The sequence below is a fragment of the Chiloscyllium punctatum genome, chromosome 22 (genome assembly GCF_047496795.1).
Source record: "Chiloscyllium punctatum isolate Juve2018m chromosome 22, sChiPun1.3, whole genome shotgun sequence".
Lineage (NCBI taxonomy): Eukaryota > Metazoa > Chordata > Chondrichthyes > Orectolobiformes > Hemiscylliidae > Chiloscyllium > Chiloscyllium punctatum.
The window spans coordinates 27,739,512-27,753,788 of NC_092760.1; positions in this window are offsets into that span (position 1 = coordinate 27,739,512).

The following is a 14,277-nucleotide window of genomic DNA, read 5'->3' on the forward strand; positions in this document are numbered from 1 at the left end:
TGGGTGACCATACACAGGTTTATAAACTCATGAAGGGCATGAGTTGGGGAGTTCAAACGTAGGGGGCATAAGTTTAAGGTGACAGGAGAAAGATTGAAAAGGGACCTGAGGGGCAACTTAGAACACTGACAGTACAGCACAGGAACAGGCCCTCCCTCCCATGATGTTGTGCTGAACACGACACCAAATTAAACTTCTGTCTGCCCTAGGTCCATATCCCTGCACTCTTTGTAAATGCATGTGCTGATCTAAAAGTTGGTTAAGTGCCCCTGTTATCTGTCTCCATCACCATGCCTGGCAGCACGTTCCAGATTTCTACCACTCTGTGTAAAATACTTGCCCCTCACATTTCCTTTGAACGTTCTCCTGAAATGTATACCCCCTGAGATTAGACATTTCAACACTGAGAAAAAAGATACTGTCTGTCAAACCTATCTATGCATCTCATAATGTTATAGACTACTTTCAAGTCTCCCCTCAGTATCCACCACTCCAGTGAAAGCAGCCCAAGTTTTTCTGGTCTCTCCTTCTAGCGTATACTCTTTCATCCAGGCAGTATCCTGGCAAATCTCTTTTGTACCCTCTCCAACCCTTCCACATCCTTCCTGTAATGTTGTGACCAGACCTGAATGCAATATCCTAAGAGTGGCCTAACCAAACTCTTAGAAAGCTGCAACATGAGATCCTGACTCTTGTACTCAATTCTCTGACCAATAAAGACAAGTATACCATATGTCTTCTTTCCCACCATGTCTACTTCTAAGGCCAATTTCAGAGAGCTATGAACTTGAATCTCAAAACCCCTCTGTCCTTCCTTCTGTATTCTGGGTTCTGCAATTAACATTTCTGCTTCCTGAACAGTTGATCTCCCAAACAGTGCACCTCACACTTATCCAGATTAAACTCCATCTGCCATTTCTCCACCCATATCTGAACTATCATTTGATAACCGTCCATCGCTATCCACAATTCCACCAATCTTTATATTGTCTGCAAACTTACTAACCCACCCATCTACATCTTCATCGAACTCATTTGCATATATCACAAACAGCAACGGTCCCAGTATGGATCCCTGCAGAACACCACTAGTCACAGACCTCCAGCCTGAAAAACAGCCTTCCACCACTACCCTCTGCCTTCTATGGGCAAGCTAATTCTGAATCCATGGGGCCAGGCCACCATGGTTTACATACATCTTAATTTTCTGGATGAGCCTACTATGAGGGACCTTGTTGAAAGCTTTACTAAAATCCACGTAGAGAACATGAGGGACCTTGTTGAAAGCTTTACTAAAATCCACGTAGAGAACATGAGGGACCTTGTTGAAAGCTTTACTAAAATCCACGTAGAGAACATGAGGGACCTTGTTGAAAGCTTTACTAAAATCCACGTAGAGAACATGAGGGACCTTGTTGAAAGCTTTACTAAAATCCACGTAGAGAACATCCACTGCTCTACCCTCATCAATCATCTTTGTCAACTCAAAATTCAATCAAGTTAGTAAGACACGACCTTCCTGCACTGTCCCTAATTAGGCTATGCTTTTCCAAATGCGTGTTAATCCTATCCTTAAGAATTCTCTCTAACAGCTTGCCAACCACCAATGTTAGTCTCACTGGTCTATAGTTTCCTGGATTAGTCCTATATCTCCTTCTTGAATGGAGGAGTAACAGTAACTGCTCACCAGCCCTCCAGGACTTCTCCAGTGGCTAGTGAGGCCCAAGCAATTTCCTCTCGTGCTCTTCTCAATACTCTGAGGGCCTTGAGGACTTCCCTACCTTAAAGCCCTTTAAGAGACCCAGCATCACTGTTTTCTTGATCTCAAAATGCCCTCGGATATTAGCGCTGCTCCTTTACCAAGGCTACGTTGTCCTTGGCTTTTTTCCAGAGAGTCATAAAATACACAGACTCCAAAAAGTCTAAGTTGAAGGGTTTTAGGGCCAATTTGATTTTCGCTAACAAATACTGCCTTTTAAGTTTAAAAAAAACACTTGTACAATGCAAGGGGAGTGGCCAGTTCTCTCAGCTCAGTTCTTCTCTGGTTTGGTTTGGTTTGAGCACAGTAATGTTGTAAAAGCTGCTGGACCCTAAGAAGTAGGTGTATACTGATCTCTCTCTGACATTTCTCCTGTGAGAACTTGGGTTTGATTTTACCTTTTGTGCCAGGGGATGTTTATAGGGATTGTTGCAGGTACTGGGTACAGCATCGGTTCTGTTCTCTTTTGTTTGTGTTTCATTCAGTAATCTTGTAAATAAATTGTTTTGTTTAAAACCATGTGGTTTGTCCAACTGCACCCCTCCTGGACTATCCACATTACACCTACTTAAAACAACGAGCAAGTTTAGGGTATGGGCTACTTATGTTTGACACAAATCTCACAATCCTCCATATCCTTCTCCTGGGTGTATGCCGATGCAAAGTGGTCATTTAGGATCTCACCCATAGCCTCTGTCTCCAAGCACATGTTCCCTCCTTCACCCATAACTGACCTTCACCCCAGTTATCCTCTGAAGGCATGTAAAGAATCCCAAGACATCCCATTTAACTCAACTTGACAATATCATTTCATGGTCCCTTTCTTTCCTAATTCACTGCTTGAGTTCTTTCTTGTTTTTTTTTAATATTCCTCATGGGTCCTGTCCAGTTTTAGCTTCCCTAACCTTACATATGCTTTTGTCATTTTGACTAAATTCAAAACCTTTCCTGTTATCCAAGTGTCCCTTACCTTACCATCCTTATCATAGAGACGTACATAACGGAAACAGACCCTTCAATCCAACCCGTCCATACCAACCAGATATCCCAACCTAATCTACACCCATTTGCCAGCACCTGGCCCATATCCCCCCAAACCCTTCCTATTCATGTACCCATCCAGATGCCTCTTAAATGTTGCAATTGTAACAGCCTCTACCACATGCTCATTCCATACACGTACCACCCTCTGCATGAAAAAGTTGCCCCTTAGGTCTCTTTTATATCTTTCCCCTCTCACCCTAAACCTATGCCCTCTAGTTCTGAACTCCCCCACCCCAGGGAAAAAACTTTGTCTATTTATCCTATCCATGCACCTCATAATTTTGTAAACCTCTATAAGGTCACCCCTCAGCCTCCAACGCTCCAGGGAAAACAGCCCCAGCCTGTTCAGCCTCTCCCTGTAGCTCAGATCCTCCAACCCTGGCAACATCCTTGTAAATCTTTTCTGAACACTTTCAAGTTTCACAACATCTTTCCAGTAGGAAGGAGACTAGAATTGTATGCAATATTCCAACAGTGGTCTAAGCAATGTCCTGTACAGCTGCAACATGACCTCCCAACTCCTGTACTCAATACTCTGACCAATAAAGGAAAGCATACCAAATACCTCCTTCACTATCCTATCTACCTGCAACTCCACTTTCAAGGAGCTATGAACCTGTACTCCAAGGTCTCTTTGTTCAGCAACACTCCCGAGGACTTTACCATGAAGCGTATAAGTCCTGCTAAGATTTGCTTTCCCAAAATGCAGCAACTCATATTTATCTAAATTAAACTCCATCTGCACTTCTCAGCCCATTGGCCCATCTCGTCAAGATCCTGTTGTAATCTGAGGTAACCTTTGTCCTTCCTTCTTACTGGAAACTGACTGTCCTGAACGATGTAGATGCTTTATAGAGGTTGCAGAAGAGGTTTACCAGGATGCTGCCTGGATTGGAAGGCATGTCTTATGAAAAGAGGTTGAGTGAGCTAGTGCTTTTCACACTGGAGAGAAGAAGGATGAGAGGTGACTTGACAAGGTAACGAGAGGCATAGACAGAGTAGTTAGCCAGAGACTTTTTCCCAAGGTGGAAATGGCTGTCGAGGGGTCAGAATTTTAAGGTGATTGAAGGAAGGTTTTGGGGAGATGTCAGGAGTAGGTTCTTTACAGAGAGAGTGGTAGGTGCGTGGAATGCACTGCCAGCAGGGGTAATAGAGTCAGAGACATTAGGGACATTTAAGCGACTGCTGAACAAGCACATGGATGGCAGTAAATTAAGGGGTGTCTAGGTTAGGTCAATCTTAGATTGAGATAAATGTTCAGCACAACAGCGTGGGCCAAATGGCCTGTACTATGCTGTATTGTTCTATGAACTCTGATCAGTGGTCTTTAAAGAAACTTCCATGTCAAATGTGGATTTGCTTGATAACGGTTCCTCCAAATTAACACTCCTTAACTCCACCATAATAACAACGTAATATGCCCTTCTCCAGTTTAGCACTTTCCAACAAGGTCATAGCTAACTTAAAACTTAAGGAGTTGTGACTACTGTTACCATCATGCTCTCCCACTGAAAAATCAGTTACTTGGCCAGGCTCATTAACCAATATAAGGTCCTGTATAGCCCCTCCCCTAGTTGGACTAACCACATACTGTATAAGAAACCTTCTTGGATGCACTTAAACTCTGCTCCGTCTGAGCCCCTTGCCCTAAGGAAGTCCCAGTCAATACTGGGGACGTTAAAGTCACCCACTGTGACAACTCTTCACACAAAGGATACATTATACATAGAATGAATTGCCAGATGAATTGGTAGATACAGATCCAATATTTAAAAGACACTTTGACAGGTACACGAACAGGAAAGCTGTAGTTGTAGGTACGTATGTTGTAGGTACACTACAGCAATCGGCACCTGAGCTACAAATCTTTACAAAAACCTTGAATGAAGGAAATGTTTAGAGAGATATGGGTCAAAGGCAGGTAAATGGGACCAGTTTAGTTTGGGAAACTTGGTAGATATGAATGTGTTGGAATTAAGTGTCTGTTCCCGTGTTGTATGATTCTGACAAGGAGAGAGGTAAGCTTGCAGGGAACATAAAAACTGACTGCAAACACTTATGTAAGCATGGGAAGAGAAAAAAATTGCTGAAAACTAGCGCAGGTCCCTCAGAATAAGAAATGGGGGAATTTACAATGGGGAACACAAAAATGGGCTGCCAAACTAAATGCTTACTTTACTTCATCTTCATAAAGGAAGACATAAATAACATAACAGAAACGACAGGAACACAGGGTTCAGTGAGAGGAAGGAACTGAAGCAAATCTGTACAAGAAACGGTCACAGAGATGTACAGCATGGAAACAGACCCTTCGGTCCAACCCATCCATGCCGACCAGGTATCCCAACCCAATCTAGTCCCACCTGCCAGCACCTGGCCCATATCCCTCCAAACCCTTCCTATTCATATACCCATCCAGATGCCTCTTAAATGTTGCAATTGTACCAGCCTCTACCACATCCTCTGGCAGCTCATTCCATACACGTACCACCCTCTGCATGAGGGTGTTGTAGAACAGACACCATGGGATTCATTGAAAGTTACATCACAGGTAAAGGATGCATTTGGCACACTGGCCTTCATTGCTCAGTCCTTTGAGTATAGGAGTTGGAACGTCACATTGCATGAGACATTGGTGAGGCCACTTTTGGAGTACTGTGTACTGTTCTGCTTACCCTGCGAGAAGAAGGATATTACTAAATTGGAGAAGGTCAGGAAAGATTTACAAGGATGCTGCTGGGACTGGAGGGTTTAAGTTCAAAGGAGAGGTTGGATAAACCCGGACTTGTTTCACAGGAGTGCAGGAGGTTAGTGGGTGACCATACACAGGTTTATAAACTCATGAAGGGCATGAGTTGGGGAGTTCAAACGTAGGGGGCATAAGTTTAAGGTGACAGGAGAAAGATTGAAAAGGGACCTGAGGGGCAACTTAGAACACTGACAGTACAGCACAGGAACAGGCCCTCCCTCCCATGATGTTGTGCTGAACACGACACCAAATTAAACTTCTGTCTGCCCTAGGTCCATATCCCTGCACTCTTTGTAAATGCATGTGCTGATCTAAAAGTTGGTTAAGTGCCCCTGTTATCTGTCTCCATCACCATGCCTGGCAGCACGTTCCAGATTTCTACCACTCTGTGTAAAATACTTGCCCCTCACATTTCCTTTGAACGTTCTCCTGAAATGTATACCCCCTGAGATTAGACATTTCAACACTGAGAAAAAAGATACTGTCTGTCAAACCTATCTATGCATCTCATAATGTTATAGACTACTTTCAAGTCTCCCCTCAGTATCCACCACTCCAGTGAAAGCAGCCCAAGTTTTTCTGGTCTCTCCTTCTAGCGTATACTCTTTCATCCAGGCAGTATCCTGGCAAATCTCTTTTGTACCCTCTCCAACCCTTCCACATCCTTCCTGTAATGTTGTGACCAGACCTGAATGCAATATCCTAAGAGTGGCCTAACCAAACTCTTAGAAAGCTGCAACATGAGATCCTGACTCTTGTACTCAATTCTCTGACCAATAAAGACAAGTATACCATATGTCTTCTTTCCCACCATGTCTACTTCTAAGGCCAATTTCAGAGAGCTATGAACTTGAATCTCAAAACCCCTCTGTCCTTCCTTCTGTATTCTGGGTTCTGCAATTAACATTTCTGCTTCCTGAACAGTTGATCTCCCAAACAGTGCACCTCACACTTATCCAGATTAAACTCCATCTGCCATTTCTCCACCCATATCTGAACTATCATTTGATAACCGTCCATCGCTATCCACAATTCCACCAATCTTTATATTGTCTGCAAACTTACTAACCCACCCATCTACATCTTCATCGAACTCATTTGCATATATCACAAACAGCAACGGTCCCAGTATGGATCCCTGCAGAACACCACTAGTCACAGACCTCCAGCCTGAAAAACAGCCTTCCACCACTACCCTCTGCCTTCTATGGGCAAGCTAATTCTGAATCCATGGGGCCAGGCCACCATGGTTTACATACATCTTAATTTTCTGGATGAGCCTACTATGAGGGACCTTGTTGAAAGCTTTACTAAAATCCACGTAGAGAACATGAGGGACCTTGTTGAAAGCTTTACTAAAATCCACGTAGAGAACATGAGGGACCTTGTTGAAAGCTTTACTAAAATCCACGTAGAGAACATGAGGGACCTTGTTGAAAGCTTTACTAAAATCCACGTAGAGAACATGAGGGACCTTGTTGAAAGCTTTACTAAAATCCACGTAGAGAACATCCACTGCTCTACCCTCATCAATCATCTTTGTCAACTCAAAATTCAATCAAGTTAGTAAGACACGACCTTCCTGCACTGTCCCTAATTAGGCTATGCTTTTCCAAATGCGTGTTAATCCTATCCTTAAGAATTCTCTCTAACAGCTTGCCAACCACCAATGTTAGTCTCACTGGTCTATAGTTTCCTGGATTAGTCCTATATCTCCTTCTTGAATGGAGGAGTAACAGTAACTGCTCACCAGCCCTCCAGGACTTCTCCAGTGGCTAGTGAGGCCCAAGCAATTTCCTCTCGTGCTCTTCTCAATACTCTGAGGGCCTTGAGGACTTCCCTACCTTAAAGCCCTTTAAGAGACCCAGCATCACTGTTTTCTTGATCTCAAAATGCCCTCGGATATTAGCGCTGCTCCTTTACCAAGGCTACGTTGTCCTTGGCTTTTTTCCAGAGAGTCATAAAATACACAGACTCCAAAAAGTCTAAGTTGAAGGGTTTTAGGGCCAATTTGATTTTCGCTAACAAATACTGCCTTTTAAGTTTAAAAAAAACACTTGTACAATGCAAGGGGAGTGGCCAGTTCTCTCAGCTCAGTTCTTCTCTGGTTTGGTTTGGTTTGAGCACAGTAATGTTGTAAAAGCTGCTGGACCCTAAGAAGTAGGTGTATACTGATCTCTCTCTGACATTTCTCCTGTGAGAACTTGGGTTTGATTTTACCTTTTGTGCCAGGGGATGTTTATAGGGATTGTTGCAGGTACTGGGTACAGCATCGGTTCTGTTCTCTTTTGTTTGTGTTTCATTCAGTAATCTTGTAAATAAATTGTTTTGTTTAAAACCATGTGGTTTGTCCAACTGCACCCCTCCTGGACTATCCACATTACACCTGCTTAAAACAACGAGCAAGTTTAGGGTCTGGGCTACTTATGTTTGACACAAATCTCACAATCCTCCATATCCTTCTCCTGGGTGTATGCCGATGCAAAGTGGTCATTTAGGATCTCACCCATAGCCTCTGTCTCCAAGCACATGTTCCCTCCTTCACCCATAACTGACCTTCACCCCAGTTATCCTCTGAAGGCATGTAAAGAATCCCAAGACATCCCATTTAACTCAACTTGACAATATCATTTCATGGTCCCTTTCTTTCCTAATTCACTGCTTGAGTTCTTTCTTGTTTTTTTTTAATATTCCTCATGGGTCCTGTCCAGTTTTAGCTTCCCTAACCTTACATATGCTTTTGTCATTTTGACTAAATTCAAAACCTTTCCTGTTATCCAAGTGTCCCTTACCTTACCATCCTTATCATAGAGACGTACATAACGGAAACAGACCCTTCAATCCAACCCGTCCATACCAACCAGATATCCCAACCTAATCTACACCCATTTGCCAGCACCTGGCCCATATCCCCCCAAACCCTTCCTATTCATGTACCCATCCAGATGCCTCTTAAATGTTGCAATTGTAACAGCCTCTACCACATGCTCATTCCATACACGTACCACCCTCTGCATGAAAAAGTTGCCCCTTAGGTCTCTTTTATATCTTTCCCCTCTCACCCTAAACCTATGCCCTCTAGTTCTGAACTCCCCCACCCCAGGGAAAAAACTTTGTCTATTTATCCTATCCATGCACCTCATAATTTTGTAAACCTCTATAAGGTCACCCCTCAGCCTCCAACGCTCCAGGGAAAACAGCCCCAGCCTGTTCAGCCTCTCCCTGTAGCTCAGATCCTCCAACCCTGGCAACATCCTTGTAAATCTTTTCTGAACACTTTCAAGTTTCACAACATCTTTCCAGTAGGAAGGAGACTAGAATTGTATGCAATATTCCAACAGTGGTCTAAGCAATGTCCTGTACAGCTGCAACATGACCTCCCAACTCCTGTACTCAATACTCTGACCAATAAAGGAAAGCATACCAAATACCTCCTTCACTATCCTATCTACCTGCAACTCCACTTTCAAGGAGCTATGAACCTGTACTCCAAGGTCTCTTTGTTCAGCAACACTCCCGAGGACTTTACCATGAAGCGTATAAGTCCTGCTAAGATTTGCTTTCCCAAAATGCAGCAACTCATATTTATCTAAATTAAACTCCATCTGCACTTCTCAGCCCATTGGCCCATCTCGTCAAGATCCTGTTGTAATCTGAGGTAACCTTTGTCCTTCCTTCTTACTGGAAACTGACTGTCCTGAACGATGTAGATGCTTTATAGAGGTTGCAGAAGAGGTTTACCAGGATGCTGCCTGGATTGGAAGGCATGTCTTATGAAAAGAGGTTGAGTGAGCTAGTGCTTTTCACACTGGAGAGAAGACGGATGAGAGGTGACTTGACAAGGTAACGAGAGGCATAGACAGAGTAGTTAGCCAGAGACTTTTTCCCAAGGTGGAAATGGCTGTCGAGGGGTCAGAATTTTAAGGTGATTGAAGGAAGGTTTTGGGGAGATGTCAGGAGTAGGTTCTTTACAGAGAGAGTGGTAGGTGCGTGGAATGCACTGCCAGCAGGGGTAATAGAGTCAGAGACATTAGGGACATTTAAGCGACTGCTGAACAAGCACATGGATGGCAGTAAATTAAGGGGTGTCTAGGTTAGGTCAATCTTAGATTGAGATAAATGTTCAGCACAACAGCGTGGGCCAAATGGCCTGTACTATGCTGTATTGTTCTATGAACTCTGATCAGTGGTCTTTAAAGAAACTTCCATGTCAAATGTGGATTTGCTTGATAACGGTTCCTCCAAATTAACACTCCTTAACTCCACCATAATAACAACGTAATATGCCCTTCTCCAGTTTAGCACTTTCCAACAAGGTCATAGCTAACTTAAAACTTAAGGAGTTGTGACTACTGTTACCATCATGCTCTCCCACTGAAAAATCAGTTACTTGGCCAGGCTCATTAACCAATATAAGGTCCTGTATAGCCCCTCCCCTAGTTGGACTAACCACATACTGTATAAGAAACCTTCTTGGATGCACTTAAACTCTGCTCCGTCTGAGCCCCTTGCCCTAAGGAAGTCCCAGTCAATACTGGGGACGTTAAAGTCACCCACTGTGACAACTCTTCACACAAAGGATACATTATACATAGAATGAATTGCCAGATGAATTGGTAGATACAGATCCAATATTTAAAAGACACTTTGACAGGTACACGAACAGGAAAGCTGTAGTTGTAGGTACGTATGTTGTAGGTACACTACAGCAATCGGCACCTGAGCTACAAATCTTTACAAAAACCTTGAATGAAGGAAATGTTTAGAGAGATATGGGTCAAAGGCAGGTAAATGGGACCAGTTTAGTTTGGGAAACTTGGTAGATATGAATGTGTTGGAATTAAGTGTCTGTTCCCGTGTTGTATGATTCTGACAAGGAGAGAGGTAAGCTTGCAGGGAACATAAAAACTGACTGCAAACACTTATGTAAGCATGGGAAGAGAAAAAAATTGCTGAAAACTAGCGCAGGTCCCTCAGAATAAGAAATGGGGGAATTTACAATGGGGAACACAAAAATGGGCTGCCAAACTAAATGCTTACTTTACTTCATCTTCATAAAGGAAGACATAAATAACATAACAGAAACGACAGGAACACAGGGTTCAGTGAGAGGAAGGAACTGAAGCAAATCTGTACAAGAAACGGTCACAGAGATGTACAGCATGGAAACAGACCCTTCGGTCCAACCCATCCATGCCGACCAGATATCCCAACCCAATCTAGTCCCACCTGCCAGCACCTGGCCCATATCCCTCCAAACCCTTCCTATTCATATACCCATCCAGATGCCTCTTAAATGTTGCAATTGTACCAGCCTCTACCACATCCTCTGGCAGCTCATTCCATACACGTACCACCCTCTGCATGAAAAAGTTACCCCTTAGGTTTCTATTATATCTTTTCCCCTCTCACCCTAAACCTATGCCCTCTAGTTCTGGACTCCCCCACCCCAGGGTAGAGACTTTGTCTATTTACCCTCTCCATGCCCCTCATAATTTTGTAACCTTCTATAAGGTCACCCCTCAGCCTCCGACGCTCCAGGGAAAACAGCCCCAGCCTGTTCAGCCTCTCCCTGTAGCTCAAATCCTCCAACCCTGACAACATCCTTGCAAATCTTTTCTGAACCCTTTCAAGTTTCACATCTTTCCGATAGGAAGGAGACCAGAATTACACCCAATATTCCAACAGTGGCCTAACCAATGTCCTGTACAGCCGCACCATGACCTCCCAACTCCTGTACTCAATACTCTGACCAATAAAGGAAAGCAGACCAAACGCCTTCTCAAACAGACTCGCTACCACAGCCACATCTCCTTCCTCAGCACCTGCCTACGGAACCGACTGACCCCACACGGACTCCGGACTACGTTCTGACCAACAAAATTTGGACCCAACCAGGACAACCAGTACCTACAACAAATCCGAAGCCTCCAGCAACAGACCTCCCTCAGCAGAGGGCTCACCTTCATTCCCCTACGCTCTCGGATTAACGAGTTCAACATGCGGCGTGACATCGAACAATTCTTCTACTGCCTTCGCCTCCGTGCCTACTTCTCCAACCAAGATTCTCGCCCACCCTCTGACAACCCTTTCTCCCGCCTCCAAGACACCCCGTGCTGGCCTCTCACCCGCCCTCGATCTCTTCAGAGCCAACTGTCGCCGCGACATTAACCGCCTCAACTTCTCCACCCCTCTCACCCACTCCAACCTCTCACCCTCGGAGCGTGCAGCCCTCCACTCCCTCCTCTCCAACCCCAACCTCACTATCAAACCGGCAGACAAGGGAGGCGCGGTCGTAGTTTGGCGCACCGACCTTTACACCGCTGAGGCTAAACGCCAGCTCGCAGACACCTCCTCCTACTGCCCCCTTGACCATGACCCCACCTCCCACCACCAAACCATCATCTCCCAGACCATCCATAACCTCATCACCTCAGGGGATCACCCATCCACCGCCTCCAACCTCATAGTCCCACAACCCCGCACCGCCCGTTTCTACCACAAACCTGACTGCCCCGGCCGACCCATTGTCTCAGCCTGCTCCTGCCCCACCGAACTCATCTCTGCAAATCTCGACACAGTCCTGTCCCCCTTAGTCCAAGAACTCCCCACCTACGTTCGGGACACCAGCCACGCCCTCCACCTCCTCCATGATTTTCGCTTCCCCGGTCCCCAATGCCTTATCTTCACCATGGACATCCAGTCCCTGTACACCTCCATCCCCCATCACGAAGGACTCAAAGCCCTCCGCTTCTTCCTTTCCCACCGTACCAACCAGTACCCTTCCACTGACACCCTCCTTCGACTGACTGAACTGGTCCTCACTCTGAACAACTTCTCTTTCCAATCCTCCAACTTCCTCCAAACCAAAGGAGTAGCCATGGGCACCCGCATGGGCCCCAGCTATGCCTGCCTCTTCGTAGGATATGTGGAACAGTCCATCTTCCGCAGCTACACTGGCACCACCCCCCACCTTTTCCTCCGCTACATCGATGCCTGTATCGGCGCTGTCTCGTGCTCCCACGAGGAGGTTGAACAGTTCATCCACTTTACCAACACTTTCCACCCCGACCTCAAATTCACCAGGACCGTCTCAGACTCCTCCCTCCCCTTCCTAGACCTTTCCATTTCCATCTCGGGTGACCAAATCGACACGGACATTTACTATAAACCGACCGACTCCCATAGCTACCTAGACTACACCTCCTCCCACCCTGCCCCCTGTAAAAACTCCATCCCATATTCCCAATCCTTCATCTCCGCCGCAGCTGCTCCCAGGAGGACCAGTTCCAAAACCGTACCACCCAGATGGCCTCCTTCTTCAAGGACCGCAATCTCCCCCCAGACATGATCGACGATGCCCTCCGCCGCATCTCCTCCACTTCCCGCTCCTCCGCCCTTGAGCCCCACCCCTCCAACCGCCACCAGGACAGAACCCCACTGATCCTCACCTACCACCCCATCAACCTCCATGTCCCGCGTATCATCCGCCATCATTTCCGCCACCTCCAAACGGACACCACCACCAGGGACCCTCCCCTATCAGCGTTCCGAAAAGATCACTCCCTCCATGACTCCCTCGTCAGGTCCACACCCCCCACCAACCCAACCTCCACTCCCAGCACCTTCCCCTGCAACTGCAAGAAATGCAAAATTTGCGCCCACACCTCCCCCCTTACTTCCCTCCAGGGCCCCAAGGGATCCTTCCATATCCGCCACAAATTCACCTGCACCTCCACACACATCATCTATTGCATCCGCTGCACCCGATGTGGCCTCGTCTATATTGGGGAGACAGGCGCCTACTTGCGGAACGTTTCAGAGAACACCTCTGGGACACCCCGACCAACCAACTCAACCACCCCGTGGCTCAACACTTCAACTCCCCCTCCCACTCCACCAAGGACATGCAGGTTCTTGGACTCCTCCATCACCAGACCATGGCAACACGATGGTTGGAGGAAGAGCGCCTCATCTTCCGCCTGGGAACCCTCCAACCACAAGGGATGAACTCAGATTTCTCCAGTTTCCTCATTTCCCCTCCCCCCACCTTGTCTCAGTCAAATCCCTTGAACTCAGCACCGCCTTCCTAACCTGCAATCTTCTTCCTGACCTCTCCGCCCCCTCCCCACTCTGGCCTATCACCCTCACCTTGACCTCCTTCCACCTATCGCATTCCCAACACCCCTCCCCCAAGTCCCTCCTCCCTACCTTTTATCTTAGCCTGCTGGACACACTTTCCTCATTCCTGAAGAAGGGCTCATGCCCGAAACGTCGATTCTCCTGTTCCTTGGATGCTGCCTGACCTGCTGCGCTTTTCCAGCAACACATTTTCAGCTCTGATCTCCAGCATCTGCAGTCCTCACTTTCTCCCCGCCTTCTCCACTATCCTATCTACCTGTGACTCCACTTTCAAGGAGCTATAAACCTGTACTCCAAGGTCTCTTTGTTCAGCAACACTCCCTAGGACCTTACCATTAAGTGTATAAGTCCTGCTAAGATTTGCTTTCCCAAAATGCAGCACCTCGCATTTATCTAAATTAAACTCCATCTGCCACTTCTCAGCCCATTGGCCCATCTGGTCCAGATCCTGTTGTAATCTGAGGTAACCCTCTTCGCTGTCCACTACATCTCCAATTTTGGTGTACCTATTATGCTCGCATCCAAATCATTTATGTAAATTACAAAAAGTAGAGGGCTCAACACTGATCCTTGTGGCACTCCA